The sequence below is a fragment of the Rhodnius prolixus genome, unplaced genomic scaffold, assembly GCF_049639745.1.
Source record: "Rhodnius prolixus isolate KJV_2025 unplaced genomic scaffold, Rpr scaffold_4, whole genome shotgun sequence".
Classification (NCBI taxonomy): domain Eukaryota; kingdom Metazoa; phylum Arthropoda; class Insecta; order Hemiptera; family Reduviidae; genus Rhodnius; species Rhodnius prolixus.
In genome coordinates, this window is record NW_027411614.1 from 32,591,938 (window position 1) to 32,610,416 (window position 18,479).

Here is an 18,479-nt window from a genome sequence, read left to right on the forward strand (position 1 = left end):
CACAGGTTATAGATTTATAAATTTGTCAGGAGATGATCGGGCATCATTTTCTTTAGCATCTATGGAGAAACAAATCATAAAGAAGGAGGAATTCCCCTTTATTTTTACTATTTAGAATTTTCATAATGCGTGAGTAATCCATAACTACTTCTTTTTTGGGGCGGGAGAGAGGCATTGTTGTCCTTCTATTAGTTGTCAACAATGTCTGCGGCGGCAAAGAGGCCACTACTGTCATGCCACCCCCAACTGACAGAATCTGTGTGGGAATTCTTCAGGTCGGAGAAGAGCGAAGTGGGGGCGGTGCAGGCCTGCGTGCGTGGCGCCAGAGTGTGGCACAACTCCGCCGGTCTCCGAGCTGTCAGCAGCCAAACTCTTACGTAGTTCTGCCGCTCCCCTTCAATAAGTACGTATTTATTGTCGTATTTATTATTTTGTTATTTGTGTTTTTTTTAGTGTTTATTTTTTGGTTTATTAATTTCTAAAATCAACAAAAAGTAAATCATTTTAATATGACTTTATTCTAAAAACACAATAACTTAAAATATTAATTTATTAATTAAATTTAAATATTTAGTTAATTATTAATTCTCGGCTTTAAATTAAATTATTTATTTCATGGTTTAAAAAAATATTTGTCTACAAAAAATAACTATTCATTAATATTAGTAAAATAAGTACCACTTTTAATTCCACAGGTGCTAATTCCATTCGAATGAATCTTTTCACTGGTCTACTCATATTCACCAAAAATATTTCTGATGTAATCTATATTAATTAATAATTCACTCTAATTATATAGCTCTTCTAATTAAATACTGTTCTGGCTTACTGAATAGAAAACATCAATGACTCTAATTACCGAAGCAGTGTGGCTATAATGCATGATAACACGAGGTTTTCTTTTTAGAAAACTCGATGAAATCAATGAACGCATATATTTAATTTAATTTTTATCAATTCGTGCATTTTGAATTAATGAATGAATGAAAATATTGATTTTAAATTACTTTATCCAAATTTTTTGTAATCTTTGTTTGTTTAATAATTACAAAAAAAAAAGTCTACAATTTTCATTACAATGCTTTGACTTTTTCCGTTTACTTCCACGTTTATAACAACAAATTTGGAAAGTTTTTTATTGATGTCTTTAATTATCCGGCTGTCTAGTGTGCGATCAGTTGGAATATTTCAAAACTAAAATTATAATATTTTATTTAATATTGTAGTGATTGATTTCTGTTCTTATTAAAAGTAAAATAAGGCATTGATCAGGATACTTGCCTCGCAGCCGAAGTCCACTATTTTCAATTTCCAAGGTGATTCCCTGCTTTATTATTTTTTTTTTGTCGATTTACTTGTGATTCTTCATCTAGAGTTGCTTCTAATTCTACCTTTATCCATTAAGATAAATCATGCGAAAATGCTAAAATGATATTTACAATTTTAGAAAGCATTGAAGACTTTTAGAAAGCATTTCAATGGTTTAATTTTTATTATATTTGCATTCAAATTTGGTTGAGGTGATAGTAGTAAAACTGACCTAGCTTGTGTTAGCAACTTTGCGGTTGATTATTTTGGAAAAACGTTTTGTATGTCGACTTGTTTCACTTGTTAATCCAATTACCTCATCAGAAGTTGGGAGTTACAAACAACTTAAAACATTTCTTGTCTTTATTTGTTTTTTAAAGGACTCACTTAGAATAGTTCTCTGATTTTTGATAACTAGTTTCATGTTAAAAAAATTATCTAAAGCCTGAAAGATATTTATATATACTTATCTAAATACGTATATGTGTATTCTATACTCGTATGCTATATATTCTAAATTATAGAATATAAATAAATTACTGTACGTACAACATGTTTTCAATTTCTACTTTATCAAGTCAATAACTTTTTAAGAAAAGCAATTCCAATTGGGTTTGGCTGTCAATTAATCGAGCTTTTGGTATTGGTAATTTATTCGAACAATTTAAATAACGTTATTTAAATATTAATTTAACTCAATGAAAATATAATTAACAAGTAAGTTATTTGGGGCAAAGTTGGAATTCGATTAGAAATTTGAGCTTTTTTGGAGAATGACTGATGGTACGCTTAAATTGATTATTATAGTTTATAAAATATTTCTAATTTTCAAAAATAGCCAAACCATAATTGAGAAAGTTGTTAAACTATATGAATCAAACTTCTTGTGGCTAAAAAGGCAATAATATGTATATTTGGCAATTTGTAACCTTTGGCTTCCTTATTTTAAGACAGCCTACATTAAAATTGACTACTGGTCTATCCAAAAGAGTTTTCAATGACTTAAACAACTTGATAAACTAACACTGTTGAGTGCTTGAGAAAACAAACAACAAACGTAATTTCTCATACAAAGATAAAAGGAATCCTGGAAAATGATATACCGTTTGAAAGCCCATTAAACAAGGAAACTTTTATAAAAAGTGCCAGCACGTAGGTCCGATAATAATCACATAAGGGCCTAATGAGTTTTCTTAAAAATTTCGATTACTTTTATTTTTCCAGCATCCGGAGGAAGATTGAGGCTGTTTGGAGAATAACTTATGCTTCAAAATGGTATCAATTTTTAGAAAATTTATCTGCCTTTCTAACCGTGTCATCAGAATCGAATTCGGACTAAAACTTTCTGAGTAATAACATTTTTATTGGAAAAAAGTAATGATTTTAGAAAAAAACTTAAAAGTGACGTCACTCAAGAACAGTGGAAAATATGAAGTTGGCCAATACGTCATTGAACTCCACTTTAGATGTACTACACACAGTAGGCCTACGGACAATACTTACTGGTTCACCCTGTATATATACTCGTATATATATATATATATCCATCCAAATGGATATATATATATATATATATATATATATATATTGAAATCTAAATCAGTAAAATCTAAAACTGTCCCTTGAGAAATATCTGATTCCTATTATCCGTAGTAAGTGTGTGAATGTTAAACATCCAGCATTGGCTACTGCCTTAAACTACTTACTTTCGTTTCTTTTTTTCCGATTGATTTTATTTAATTTATTTATTGACCAAAAAATTTCATGATTAAATGCAGATGAGCCTGTTCCCATTAACATTGTTGATATAACCAATATTGTCAGAAAATATATTTTAAAAAAAGTTACCCCAGGGTGACTAAATAACAAGTCAAACTGCTAATCACGAATTGACAAAGTATTTGATATTGCAGACATGAGTTGTGGTGGCCATGTCTAGAGCATGCAAAAAAAGGTGCATTTGTATCCATCTATTTATAGAAAAAGGAGTTCCCTTAACTTACGAGAAGAATAGAATGTTTCTCATCTATGTCCTAGAATATACTCCATGTATTTATTTGCCACTAAATCGCTGATTTTATCCCTGACTGGATTCGGACTTTCAAGTATCATGAGAGGTAGATTAGTCAGTTTGATCTAGAGACTTCGACTAAGAGTAGTAGTAATAACTGATGTAATCTACCTTTGAAGATCGATGTCCGAAACCAGTCAGGTATACGACGAATAGTCTTCTTACTTACAATGAAATAGAAAAATTGTTAGATAAATAGAAAGCAATACTTTGGGTAATGAAGTTTAACCAAACAAGATTTGCAAGAAATATGGCGAACATACACCCCCCCAAAAAACATCTCATCATCTTCTCTGAAAAACTTTGCAATAAAACTTCTGTTAGACTTCTATTTTATATGAGTATTCAAAAAGTAATTATTATACTATGGTAAAAGGATGGCTGAATTCATAATAATAAAAAATAAAGAATAAAACAAATTATTATTTTAATGAAAGCAGCTAGATAATATTAGTAGAATACTAAAAAAAGAAAATCTCATGCTCGCATTTTAAAAAAAATTATTTATTCTTTCTTCTTGCTCGTAAAAAGGTTCATCAGAGGGAAATAATTTGAATTTTAAGTTTATTTCACAGAAATTAACTCCGTCTTTTTTATAAAAGTTGCTTTTATTAAGGGAAAAATTAGAAATTTGTTAATTTTAAGAAGAGCTAACTACTGTAGCTGATCTAATTTATTTATAATTTGGGACTAAAAACCAGCACAATTTAATCTTTAGAAATTAATTTGTAATTCTCCTAACGTCCGTAAAGGAAAAATTTATCGCGATATTAACAAAGTGGTTTAAAAATTTTCTGTATCATGGCCTTCATCTCGTTCATAATAAATAGTATTTTTTTTAAAAACTTTAATTTTCTCCCCTGTAATTGGAAGGTTTTATTTTTACAGCGTGTGTTTAAGATGGAGCCATCAGATATTAAATTGTGGGCTCAACAATGTTGTACTTAGATACTGCGTAAAACTTTGAATTAAACTATATAATATGTGATTTACCTGAAGCGTAGTATTTCAAATTATCACATAATTTGGTTGAAAGGTGATTGCGGAAGATATTAAAATTAGTATTAGAGTGTTAGGGGAGATAATAGAATTGAGATGGAATAAATAATAAGGTGTGAAAAGATGTAGCACTCTGCATAAATCTTCAGCTGGTTGCAAGAAAATAAGATTAATTAGTAATAAACAGAGCGATGTACATTGACAAGTCAGAAGACTGCTTTTTCATGAGTGAATCAATCAACAAAACATCTGTAAATAACGGATTCTAAGTGGATAACCAGCTCGAGTTAAAGATGTTTATAATATAAGTAACAAAAGGTTAGTTTCTCTTACTCGAATAGTTTTAAATTTAGCTGCATTAGAATTTCTAATTCAGTTTTATTTCTCAATTTAAGAGACAAGAGCAGTTTATGTGCCTATGGCTTGACCCCTTGCTTTCAATGAAATCTCTGCTTTACTACCAATATCCTCGTGACCAAACTGTAAGAAAATGGTCTTATGTTTAGTAGCTACGAATGTTTATGAGTAAACAGATTTGTTATTAAATGGCGTTTAGAACAATAGTTTAAAAATCAATAACTGAAAGCGATTAGTAAGTAATTTTACTTGTAACAGATAAACGTCCATTCCTGTTAGATTAAATAATTATTGTTTTAATTATTCTTTGCATTTAACAATATATGATTTTTTAATTTACTTATTTCTAAAACGGGATTTGATAAAGGTATGGAAGTAATTTGAGTCGGTTTAATTGAAGTCACTATTTATCTAAGATACAATTGGTTTTAATTGAACCTAGAAGCTTACCAGGAATGCCTTTATCTACTTTAACTTCTGCAAGGAGGAAGGTATATTCATGTCAGGAATTAGAAGTAGATTTTTCTTGCGTTGAAGTCCTCTGCTTTGTCTAAAAGACATTTTCAGAAAACTGCTGATCATTTGACGTACCGCGTTATATTGTGCATGTGTAGATGTAAAAAAAAAGAAAATTTTAATTTGTTTACTACTTCGCTTCTAAAACCAAAGGATCTGTTTAGCCGTTTTCATGATTTTATTGCCACTGATTGTATGTTGTTGCTGCTTACAGTAAGAATTATTACCTACTCTTTTGATTATCATTATTAGAGGATAGTTCTTCTTGTAATCTGTAGAGATGTAAATAAATTAAAGTCCAAGTCATTCTGGGCTTGGGATAGTTAGAAAAATTTGAGAGTTAAATTTGGGTGAACCAGTGAATTATTTCTACCAATTAAAGTGTTGTTTCCAATTGAAGTGAATTGACTCTGCTGGTAACCATTTTTGAATTAATAATTCAATTTACAATTCGCACTCCATGGAGATTTACAGATTGAAGAACGTTAAATAAATAATGTTGAATATTTTGTATGAAATAGAAGTATTTTATGTCAACTAAATTTTAATTTTATTAAATTTGTACCCCAGCTACAAATCTTGTCCATTAAATGTTACTTACGATAAAAAGTTAGGCATTCTTGGTCAATTATACATTTTTTTCACTGATCTGTTTTTTGGATTTATTCAAATTTGTAACCTCTTAGTAATAACTAAGGAACGGATTTTTATGTATTTAAAAATGCCAAATATTTAATTAAAATATGCATTTATTTTCGTCAATTATGTGGAAAATATGTGATTTTCTTAAAATATTTTCTGGAATATTTAAGTAAAATGGACATTTTTTTTTATGAAAATGGAATTTTTTTTGGGGGGGGGGCAAGTTATAATTATTTATACAAGAAAAGAACATTTTTACAATTTATAATAATTTATTAGGAACAAAATAATTTGTTTTTACAAGTTATAATGATTTATACAACAAAGAACATTTTTACTATTTATAAAAAGATGTGTTAAATTTTCAATTTTGAAAACTTCACTCTTCGAAATTGTTTGCAACCACATGAAATTTCTGCATTGGCAATATACGTATCTCGTACCTGCCCTCAACGCCAGTGGTTTCATCAATTGACACCCAAATCGGTCCATCTTTGATATGTTCTCGAATTTTGGTTAGTGTATCTTTATAGATATCTTCCAGGTAGTTTTTCCGCAGAGTGTTCTCGTCAGGCATTTTTTTCCCAATATAGGTCTCTAAGAATCCTTTGAAATGAGGATTTTTAAGTTTGTAGAAAGGGATATCTGCTCTAACCAAAGCCCGACACAGATCTGTACTCAGAGTAGACTTACTTGATGATGGAGATGTAAGGAAGGCTTGATAGGACGTCCTCTCTTTCTTTCTGTTTTTATTCTCTATGTGCGATCCGGTGGCAATATGTTGGGTGACTTGGGAACGTTGAGAGCAAGAAACGCGCTTGTCACAAGCTGTGCAGTACAAAATGTCTCCATCACTTCGAAAAAGTTCTGCTGGAAACTCGCGAAGATATTTAGCAACCAGTTGTTTGTTTGAGGCCGATGTTCGTGGCATTTCACCCAAAAAAGAATACACTAAGTGACCGAACGAAATGAATTGGACACTTCAACGAACGAGCTGAAAGAACAGACAACTTCAAAGAACTAACAAGTGCCCGTCACTGTTTAGCAGCATTCTGTGTAAATTACAATAACCATTGTACCCACTGTGATTCACAGCCCTACAGTCTGTGGTTCACAGTTCCTGTCAACCACCTCCCAATTATGAAAATATGCCCAAAATGAAAAATATGAAAAAATATGTACATATTTTGATTAAATATGTAGAAATATTTATTTATTTTAATCAAATATGTAAAATATGCGATAACATCCAAATATGTGGAAATATGTGAAATAAAAGTAGACTCAAACGGCTTAAAAAGTGTCAGTATGAATACTTCTAGTTGAAAAACGTCTGTAAATTGCCTAGAAAAAAATATGTAAATACATACGAATCCGTTCCCTAGTAATAACACATTTAGATGAACTTAATCTGCAGCGTATTCAATGCTCTGTTTTTGTCAATGATTTTGAAAAAACGAATTCAAGTACTAATCAAAAGAATTTACTGAAGCAAACCTTGCTCTACTAGGCTGCCATTCCTAATACAGCGATATCCAAGAATGCCAAGAAATTTGATGAGTTTGACAAGATAAATATGTTTAGATATTCCCATAAGTAATAGATTATGCGGAAGCTTTCTCCTTAAAATCAATTATTTTTTAATAAATATCTGATGACTTAACTTAAAATAAATTCTAACTTTCCTCTAGCAAGAAATGTTTTTGTAAAAATTGAAAATCGAGTACATAAAATTAACATCAAGGCGGAAGTGTAGTTCAGAAAAGCTAGGTCTACGTAAATAATATCGTCCCTTACATCAATAAATCATCCCTTAATTTCATAATCCACCATATTTAGCTAATATTAAGGTCATCATTAATATAAACCTAATCCAAATTTATTCTATATACATCCTACAGCCTCCCAAATATTGATTAAATAGCTTTCTACCTTTATTATTTTATAAAGAATGAAGTGAACTTAGAGTGAATATTCTTTTTTTGGGCAATTGTATATCTAAACTTTACTAAATTTCAACCACAGACCTGAAACTCTACACAGCATATATCTGCAATCTGCAATTACTCACCCATTCTCCATTAAATCAGTTACTTTCCTAGGTTCTTCTTGAGCTACTTTTGTACGTATTTTATCCTCCACAAACAAATTCAGTGCTTTCATTCATAAAAAGATAACTGCTAGATAGACTTCAAAAAATTAAACTTACATACAGTGTTTGTAACAAAGAGTAGCCCAAAACAATTTTTGCGTAAAAGAGTTCCAGCAAAACTACTCTGTAGGTAAAAAATGAAACTAGTCTGTTCTTCCAACATAGTAGAAACATATGTATCTTCTGTTGTTCATTTATAACATGATTTTCACATTAGCAGAAAGGCGAGTGGTATGAAAACAATAATTGTTTTATTAAAATATTTTCTCTGGTCGTTGGCGGAAAGAATGCATTTTCCTTACCCTTGGTTTGTTGATGTAATCACCAATTTAAGTGAACTAGTGAATTATCACTTCCAATTGAAGTGTTATTTCCAATTGTTTCCAATTGAAGTGAATTGTCTCTTGCTGGTAACCGTTTTTAAATTAATAATTTAATTTACAATTCGCACTCCATAGAGATTTACATATTGAAGAACATCAAATATTCACCTTAACAAAATGCTAACAAATTATAAACATATTAGTTAAGTTGAGTATAAATAGTCAGAGAAAAGTACGGCTAGTTGTTGGAGCAGCGTCAGCTGGAGCCAGACCTGATAGAACTTTGTAGGGCGAGTTAGCAACCCTACAGTTCATCTCCAGGGCACAAATTGATGTAAATTGTTATGCCACATAACTTTCATTATTATCATTAATGTTAGTTTTGGAAATTAATTTTGAGGAAACGGATGATTTGTCAGGCAATAAAATTATGTTAAACCTTCAAATTAGATGTCCAGACAGGAAGAGCTTTTAACTTTTATATTAATATTTTGATTAAACGTTAATTTGAAATTAAATGACGCTGTAAGGCAGAAATATTTTACTTTAAATGAGATTACATCTTAGGAAAATCCTTCAAATGAGTTTTTATTCTTCCAACAAAATGAGTTCTTGTGGAAACTGATGGATAACCTCATTTATTTATTTTTTCTGTTTGTTATGTTTTAGATGACTTGTTTTCAAAAATTTGTCCGGTCGAATTCCTTCTTGTCCAAATATTTCTGATGTCCAAACTTGTGCCAGTCTAGCAGGAAAAGAGTGCTTGCTCATTGCAGGATCAACATGACCTGTTGATCGTCATCTGTATCATCTTAAATCTATAAGTTTTAGTTGTTGGTCTTTTTTTTTTTTTTGCGATCCTCATAAGTAATTGGTTGCTGTTATGATTGATGGGTGTGTGCAGAATATTTAATGTCAACCTAAATTGCGTTAAAATGTCTAAACGCAGTTACAGTCTTGTTCGACTGGGCTGTAAAAGCAATTGTTCAATCTTTTTGAAACATACGTTAACTGTTATAAATTACGAGGTTCAAAGCCAGTCCACCTAGTGAATACTTCTCTTGCTTATACCAATATCGTCCACTCTTGTCACTCTCACAATCAACCCCAAACTCCAGGGGAATTGAATCTATCATTGCTTTACATCATTACTAACACGTCAGAGAATAATTGAAAGCGGAACCTGGTTATATTAGTCTCAATAGTCTCTCAATTCGTTAATATCCGTTTTAGTGAAATCCGAGATTTAGAACATTACAAACTGGTCGATATAACAGCTATGTTTACAAAACCATGCTAGTATTGAGTGTATATTCCATACGAGCAGAGTCTCTTTTGTCAACGTTTTTAAAAATATATTTTTTCTTTAATTGATTATAAGAATAAGAATTTATTTTTCAAAATATTTCTTTTTTTTTTTTAATGAGAACAATTGTATTTTTTGTTTAGATTTCTTCGTTTGTAAATACCAAATTTTTTTGTAGAAGGTTTTATAACCAATATAAGCAATGATAGTTTTTATGAAATATCAACACATGCACTGCAATGGGTCTGGCAGAAGATTCTGTAAGGAATAAAGAAAACGGCACTACAAGTATTGTACCAGAATGAAGGGCTAGGTCGGCTCAGACTTTGCTCTTTTTTACACAGGAGCCTTCGCAAATCTTTTAAGTTTTATTAATCAGACAGGACTGGAAGAGGTGGACTAAAGAAGTGCCACAATTAATGGTTTGCTGGGGCGAAGGCTTTCTAGCCAACTCCCATTGATTCTAATCTCGTTATTTATAAACTTTCGGTTTTGGGACGATGTGTCAATTCTTTTACCAATCCAATCCCGTTATTCTGAATCTTCTTTACGGATTTCTGGCTACCTGAAGAAATGATAGTACAGTTAATAAAAAGTGATTAATTCAATCTAATCGTACGTTCATGCTACATTTGAAATCTTTTCTAATACTTTAATGCGTTATCACTAGTATTTTATTTATGTATAAAATAAATTCTAATTTTAAATACCGAAATCAAATAATTAATTATCATAAAATTAAAAGTAAAAATTATGCTTTGGCGAAAATTCGAAACCAAGAGAATTTCTTTTCTCATTTCAACGTACACAAGTCCAAGGGTCAGCGTAGTTCAGGAACTTGACCTTCAGCTTACCTAAACATAGAATGAAATTACAAAAAAAATTGCTCGAAAAAATTCCTGGTAAATAGAAGTTTTTTTTTCAGTTGATTATATTTGCTAAAATCCTGGAATTTTTCGGAAATCTGATATAAAATTTATTTAGTAAAAACGTTCTAACTGTTGCCATCATTACTCAGTTATACTGGGCACAGAAAACTGTGGTCATTCCCTAATTTATTATTAGAGAGTGAAATGCTGTCTTCATTTCAAGAATATTAATAAAACATTTTCATTAATCCAAATAAAAATATTAATAATGTTTTATTTAAATCAGCTCAAAAATTTTAACAAATAATGTGCAAGACATACTCGTAGATATATATTTCTACGTTTGTTTTCCAACTGGGTGTAATCACATACTGCTTCTTCCAGATAGCCATCGCTATGGCTTGGTTTTAGCTTAAGAGTTACATCTTCTCTAATCCCAGAGGAACATGTTTCGTTTCACATTAATTTTATTGTAGACCACCTTTGGACTGGTTAAAGTTTAAACCAATCCCTTTTATGTTTTAAAAATCAGTGGATTAGAAAATCCAACATTAATGTGTCTCTTAAACATTTTATGATTTTTTGATTTACAATGCTTACATTTTCTAATAATATCTGTCTTCCAATCTTTCTGAAACCAAAAGCGATACAAAGACATCCAACACTCATAAGAAAAACTTAGTTTAATTGCTAACAGATTGCACTGCGATCGCTCTTTCATAAGCGCTTGCTAACTTATTCCCATCATCTCATAGGATTTAGAGAAAACCCGAAATTTGAAGAAGATTCGCAATGCTTTATTTGAATAAGTGATTTTTATTTCTAATTATTAGGGTATTTTTGTTATCATGGAGATATTTTACTTTTATTGTAGTAAAAAAGGTAAATCACAGAGTAGAGAGTGTCAGGTAATTCTACTTTCTGAACACCTCCTTTTAATGCAGACATTCATCAGGGAACATATACTTCTGTAATTATGTCTCTAACGATGCTCCATTTGGCATCATTCTTTAGCCAATTGATCTGTTTTTTCATTTCTTCCTATTTCACTGTGATTAGGCACCCTTGTGTTTCAAAAGGACCAAAAGATATATATTCTGTTGTATTTCATCTATTCCCCTTAAGAGGATTAGATGCCACGTAATATTTATATTACGTTCTTCTTTTGAACTTCTAAAAGCTGATTTTGTGAAATTATTTTTGAAAAATGTCGAAAGGGGAATTGGACTGAAAACTTTTAGAGACTCTGGCTTCAAAGAAATCGGTTAGAGTATAAAACCATTTAGCAGCTTAAAGCATCACTTCCCAGGTTAAAAGATTTCAAATGTACCTACATGAATGGAGTGGAATACTGTAACCTTTTTACATTCTGGTAAAAAAAGTAAACATTTAAATTATAATTACTTGGAACAGACGGTTCCAAGAGAGCTTATTTAATACTTTACATCTTATCTTCAAAAAGAAAACGTTTTTACTAGTCAAGGAAAACATGAATTTCTGTGTTCTAGAGTCCTACATAGAGGAACACAGGTGTGAATATGCTGAAAATCAATTCTATCGCGGCTTTAAGCGAATATTATTTAGAGTAAAATTAAATAAAGGTTACCAAGGTTTTTTGGACTTTTTTCAAGAGAGAAATTTTAGATAACTATTCTGTGAGAATAGTCAATTTAGTTTTACAAGAATTATGTATACAAGGTAATAAGTTCATATTTATAAAAGTGAAGTGTAGGCTATCACTAAATCAGCTGAGAAACCAAAGAACTGTACCCCGATTGTTATCCTTGATATCCCAGTTATCCTTGGCGCTGGTCAGAAATAGCTCAGTAGTTTTTGAAGATACCACAAACGGACTGTCAAAGAGTAACTCTGAAAAGAATGGTTATAACCAGTATCCTGGATCTTTCGAATTGTTCGCTACATACTCGCAGTTGGCAGGAAAAAAAAGAGTCACCAATGGCTAAAAAAACATTTTTAGAACTAATTTTCATTTTTCCTCAGTTTAAGAAAATTCTTTAATCAATCAGTAAGTACAGAGTTGGACCTAATATTAATTAATAGGCGTCGGTATCTGAGGCAACTGACGCTAGGAGTCTCAGATGATGCACTGCCGACTTTAGGACATAATAACGCTTCTTTTGAGAGTGATTTGTTTTAAGTGTCTGTCAATATAATATATATGTACGTAATTAATAGTAACACAATTTCACTAAGTATTTGATAAAAAGGTCTAACTATTTAAAAAAAAGAATTTCTTTCGACTCATCTAAATAATAATAATAATAATAATAAAAATAATAATGAATCCAGCAGCTGACCCTTAGATTTTCTCTTCCTAGGAGCTTCTTACAGCTCACTGTCCGGTGATAGACAGTGTTGTCTGTAACGAGAGAACACTGTCCGGAGGCCGGCAGTGCACTGAAAAAAGCGCCAATAACCTTAGATGTTGACGCGCCTTAAATCATAAAAAAAAAAAAAATAATAGTAATAATAATAATAATAATAATAATAATGACACAAAATGTGTAATCATTTAGTTTCTTTGGTTATCCGAATAAGGGAAAGGGGAAAAAATTGTTTAGTTTCTTTCAGATATGGCTCTTTCTTGACTGTGGCAAAAATGGAAGCTGCTACGTAATCAACAGCCATGCCTAAAGGGGATTATAAAAACTTTGTTTAGGCTTAGCAGATTACTTATAGCGACGGCCGGAGGCTGGCTTTAGCTGGACATTATGGCAACTAATTTGTGTTCGAATTCTTTTTGTTTTAAAAGATAAGATTTTCTCCCTTTTGGAACATTAAATATTCCCAAATAATGTTTTTTTCCCCTACATTTCTTTTTTCAAGAATTTACTTAACAACGATAACAGTTTGTTGCTTCGATAAAATAACTTTGAACCCAAATTCTAAAATCAGAATTGTGCAGTAAAGTTTTAATTACGTGAATTCTGTATTAAAATTTTTCTTCTTACCAGGAAAAATGTAGCTTTATCGTTTCTCAAGGACAAAATATTTAGATGGAACATACTTTATCTGTGATCTTCAACTATAGATAGGCTAGATTCTACGAGGATAGAAAGTCAGCGCCACCGTGACAGAAACTTCTAACAATGACAAGTGTTTATAATTTTTGATAGATTTGAGCATATTAAACGGTGATGGTGTCAAAGATGAAGAAGCATGAATGGCCCATTCTCCAATGGAAAAAAGCTCGAGTTTATCCACTCAAAAATTGTTGAACAAATGGTAATTTATTGGAGTTTAAGACGTCTTGTTGGATTGTCAGGAAGAGTTCTAGAAGAAATAATTTTGAACTAGAGAATTTACATGAGACTGCAAGTTAAAGTAGTAATTTCTGTATCAGGTTTTGGCGACTTGGGAGAAAAAAGTAATATTAAGCTTTGCCTATATAGTTAGATTTGAGTGTAAAAAAAGGTCTTTGGATTATAAATTTTAATTAATTGTTTTAAGTTGTTCAGATTAAAAACAAGATGTTAAGAGTGGTGCCAGATGAGTAGTAGCGAAGCAAGTTTGTGCTGTATTAACGCCAAAATGCTTACCTGATTGTTTATAATTGAAATGGAGTGAAGTGCCTAACATGTGTTTTGGAAATTAATAATTTTTACATTTTCACTTCTAGTAAGTAGACTGTTCAAGGTCCAGTCAGGAGAATAAGATGTTGCTGCGGTTCTTACTTAGCAGTAAGAAGAGTATTTTGCAGAATCTTCTGCACATAGCTTTTGAAGAGCTGCATTTTTACAGAATATGGCTCCCATAAGCCCTCATGTAGTCCAGTTTGTGAGAACGAGAAGCAACTTCGGTCCACATCATCACTGACTTTTTTGGTTGCGGAAAGATTCTAGATCTTTAGTTGAAATACGGTTAATCTTAGCTGGCTCAATTCTGGGACTACACTTTATATACGATATATGTCCGGCTTCTATTGTTGTTTTCCTCTGGGGAAGCCTTATAGGCCATGAAAAGCACTGGATAGGCTTAGTTCCTACCCATAACGTAAAATAATATTAGCTTTTTGATAGGCCTGGTTTAGAAATCTTGATAGTGTGATATCTGAGTACAGTTTAAGATTTGCCTAACTTCATGTCAACTATTCTCTTTTCTTTTTTACTTTTCGTAATTAGTTTCCTTAACGTTTCCACTCTCCGGAAGCAAAGAACTTTAGGATGTACCGAGTGAGGATGCATCGCAGTGGGTAAAGTAAGAATTAAGTAAACGTGATACCTATTTTTTCAGGCGGGGTAAATTAGGTATCGTGGACGGAGGCGGCAATAAATTTCTTTTTCAACTATATTAACTAAAATCCAAGGCCTGCACGGGGAATCGAACCCAGTACTACAATGAATCCTAGATTTGTGGGCCTCTTTTTCAACCGCTCGGCTACCGTTTTGCCTTTCATGAATACTCATGAACATTAAATTTTTTCTTCAGTAGCCTTCGTTAAAACCTCTGGCTTGAGAAATGACCCAACATTTCTCACTAAAAAAAAGACGTACTGTAAAATTGGGTAGGATGGATATATTAAAACTGTCCGGTAGGACAGTTGTATAAGGGTTGACCATCAAAAACTGCACGAAAAAGCGTAACGTTGAAAAACACCCAACTTTGTCAATTTTTTTCTCTTTTTCTATAAAAGATAAAATTTCCAAATTTTCTTTAAAATATAGAGCAAACACTCCTTTATAGCTGTAATTTTTTTGCAACCACCCAGATCTAATAGATTTCGAGAAAAAAGTTGCCGAAAATGAGCAAAAACGGCTTTTTCAAAAAATGTTCTTGTTCTTGTTGTTGTTCTTGTTGTTCTTGTTGTTGTTACCTTTTTTGTAAACAACGTAGCGCCTAAACGCGCGAACCGATTTTCATGAATGAGGTGTCATTCGATTCGGAATTTTATGTAGATGTGCCTTTTGGGGGTCTCGATGCTGTACATCGAATGGGAGAGGAGTTAGCCCCCTTTATGTAAGGCCCCCTCCAAAATTATTATTACTAATTACTCTGTAAATCTTGGCCCGATTTTGATAAAATTTGATAGGATGATAGGGTTAGGGCTCCCCTACCTAACAATAAAGCGACGATCTGCTCTTACACTTGTTAAGGGGAAGTATAGCAATCGTTTCAAATTATCGACACGTGAACCGATTTTCATGAATGAAGTGTCATTCGAATCGAAATTTTGTACAGATTTGTACTTTAAAAGTCTCAACGCTATGCCACATAAGAAGGGAAGTTTGCCCCACCCAAATAAGGCCCTTTCTAAAACTATTAATACTAATATTTCTACAAAGCTTAGTCCGATTTTGATAAAATTTAGCACGAAGAAGTGATTAAAGCTCCTCTACATGGCTGTGAAGTGCCATCATGCTCTTACACCTACTAAGAGGAAGTACTGCAATCGTTAAAATTATCAATGAGTGAACCGATTTACATCAATGAATTGTCGTTCGATTCAAAATCTTTGCCTTTTAGGGAGAAGTACTGTAATCGCAGTTTACTTTTCTTGCTCCTCTTAAAAGGAAGTACTGAAATCGCAGTTTAATTTTGCTATTTACGTAAAATTACCTTCCTATTTTATTCAAAACGCTTTCTCAAAAAAATGGTTATTGAGGATGGTTTGGGGACCGCAACTATAACCATTCTTTAAAAAGATCTCTCCAGTGGTAGTTACGGTTCCGATTTAACACCATATCAGGTTATAATGATAGAATAGCTTATTCCAAATTTTAAAAAAATCTGTAAAGCAGACGTAACTTTGCTAATAGACAAAAAGGAAAATCTATCCAAAAGGTACAAAAATCTCCTTAACAAAAACTTACAGTTTAAAATGTTGAGTATAAGGGTTGATTAAACGCCAAAAGGTACACAAATCAGCAAGTACCCAACATTTCATTAATACTTCATTGATATTATTTAAGTAATTTTACCGCATTAATTTTCATTAATATTTTTTAAGAATTTATTAGATGTCACATACCCTTATGCTGGCCAGTTCATTCATAATAGTTATAATTGTGATAAAATGTATATTATATCTTCGTATAAATAGGTACTTTATTTTAACTCTATTCCAAATTATTCTTCTGATTTCTCTTTAATGTGCCCTTTATTCTGAAGTTGTCACATATACATGCATGTTAAATTAGAAAAAGACAAATTTAGAGTCGGCTACTGTTTAAATTTGAATCACGGAGGATTTAAAACAATATTTCAGTCTTGAATTCGTCTTACCGAAATATTCGTGAGGACAAATAACACACAGTTAATAACAAGTAGATTATTCAACATTATTTATTCATTTCTCAATTGTAATTTAATTTAGTTCCCCTAATTTTACTTATGGTAAAATACTGGAATAATTAGCTGTCCTAAAAATATGCATATCTTATTTATTTTATATTACATATACACAACATTGTGGGAAGAACACCTAGATGGAGAATGTAATTGAAGAAAACTATGTTATTTGCGATAAAGCCAGATTATTTATTACCTATTATTATAAACGTTTGACTACTTCATAAAATAACAATTACTTTAATCGAAGAATGAACTTAAACCGACGATTTTTATTTAAAAATAAAAATAAATAAATAAAATCATTGATGTATGTTGGTGTAAGCAATTTTTAAAAAATTTTATGAATTTTTTAGCCTCATATTTTTTTATTTTTTATAACGTTCTCTTTTTTACCTGTAATCAATAGTTTGATTATTATAAATAAATAGATATTACAGTCAATCTAAGTTAAATGGTGTGCTACTTGAACAAATATTTTGTAGATGAAAATGGCCAGCATAAGGGTATGTGACATCTAATAAATTCTTAAAAAATATTAATGAAAATTAATGCGGTAAAATTACTTAAATAATATCAATGAAGTATTAATGAAATGTTGGGTACTTGCTGATTTGTGTACCTTTTGGCGTTTAATCAACCCTTATACTCAACATTTTAAACTGTAAGTTTTTGTTAAGGATACTATACATAAATTTAAGGCGCGACAGAGGTCCACTGACGGCCTCCGGACTATGTCCATCACCAGTCAGTGAGCTGTAAGAAGTTGATAGGAAATTAATGAAAAGATCTCGGGGAAATTAAGTGCAGTAAATACTTAGTTAATCAATTCCGTAAGAACAGAAATCTTGTTTGGTGGAAAAATAATTAATAAATAATTCTCTTATCACACATATTCCTACTTAAAGTCATTCATCAACTATCTTCCTCATCTCAATATTTATTTCAACTTAGCCTAAGGTCAGTAATTATTATCCGCATTTATTGATTACACTTACAGATGAGACGTAACACTTCTTAATATGTGCACTATTTTAACAAAAATGTGATTGACATAAGTACGAGGTGTGGCTATTAAATAACGAGACTATTGCTGTAAAACATTTTATTTTAAATTTATACATATTTAGTTATTATCACCTTCAATATACACCCCTCCCCTATCCCTACAACGATCCATGCAAATTTACCATTGTTCGAAACAGTGCTGGAAGTCTTTTTCTGTGAGCTCCTGCATGACGCATGCCGCTTTTTCTTTCACAGCTTCAACGTACTGACAGAAATCGTGATCCTTTTAATGCAGATTTGACTTTTTGGGGAACAGATAAAAGTCACATGGGACCAGGTCACAGGCAAATAAGGCGGATGGCCTAAAACTGCCAATGCAGTGTAGGCCGGCGCGTTGTCTTGATGGAGAACCCATGACTTGTTCTTTTCCACAAATCGGGTCGTTTTTTCCTTACTCTTTCACGGAGTTGAGCAAGCACCTCACGGTAATAATGTTGATTAATCATAATCGATATTTTCATCCGTTTTGGACGTGGAAGGGCGACCCGGGAAGTCATCATCTCCGACGTCTTCTCGGCCATCTTGCAAACGCTTGAACCACTCAAAAACTCGCGCACGT

The 18,479-nt window shown here is 31.7% G+C and overlaps 1 protein-coding gene across 4 annotated transcripts in view; it reads left to right on the plus strand.

Annotated features, from left to right (window-relative positions):
* The first annotated feature begins 270 nt into the window (after nucleotides 1–270).
* Nucleotides 271–18,479, plus strand: part of LOC141456154 (lachesin-like) — a 413,770-nt gene continuing 395,561 nt past the window's right edge. For 3 of the 4 annotated variants that reach the window (XM_074131863.1, XM_074131864.1, XM_074131859.1), the window contains exon 1: nucleotides 271–403. The gene's annotated coding sequence lies outside the window, so the exon portion shown is untranslated. The remainder of the gene's footprint in view (nucleotides 404–18,479) is intronic. The other variant, XM_074131862.1, reaches the window with a different exon arrangement.